This window comes from Arachis ipaensis, chromosome B07 (genome assembly GCF_000816755.2).
Source record: "Arachis ipaensis cultivar K30076 chromosome B07, Araip1.1, whole genome shotgun sequence".
NCBI lineage: Eukaryota > Viridiplantae > Streptophyta > Magnoliopsida > Fabales > Fabaceae > Arachis > Arachis ipaensis.
In genome coordinates, this window is record NC_029791.2 from 114,253,765 (window position 1) to 114,254,207 (window position 443).

General features: G+C 22.3%; 1 protein-coding gene across 1 annotated transcript in view; it reads right to left on the reverse strand.

Annotated features, from left to right (window-relative positions):
* Window positions 1–443, reverse strand: part of LOC107605910 (5'-methylthioadenosine/S-adenosylhomocysteine nucleosidase 1) — a 6,048-nt gene that overhangs the window by 3,853 nt on the left and 1,752 nt on the right. The window lies entirely within an intron of this gene.

The following is a 443-nucleotide window of genomic DNA, read 5'->3' on the forward strand; positions in this document are numbered from 1 at the left end:
CTTATACACCTTAATCCTAATAAACATACTCTAATAATCTATATACACTAGAGTACTTGAGGAATACCTAAAGAATACCTAACTAATAAGGTAAAATACATACCAAATTTACATAATTACATATTATAAGTTTATAACTCTTAAAATACTATTTAATATATAACCTTAATTACATTATCTCCCATTCTAGGTCAATTTAAAACTAAAAATACTTTTATTTTGTTTTTTAACCCTTATTAAGATAAGAATTAATACGACGAAGTAATAAAATAATTTTGTAATGAACAAATACGTTTTAATCCATTTATCATACTTATCGGTAAATTAGTTCAAAACTTAAAATTATCTGTGAAAACTCGATACTTTTTTGTTTGATTTATAATTAGAAAAGAAAAAAATGAGATGCTTGTTGTAGAATACAAGAATACAATAGTATAATACGG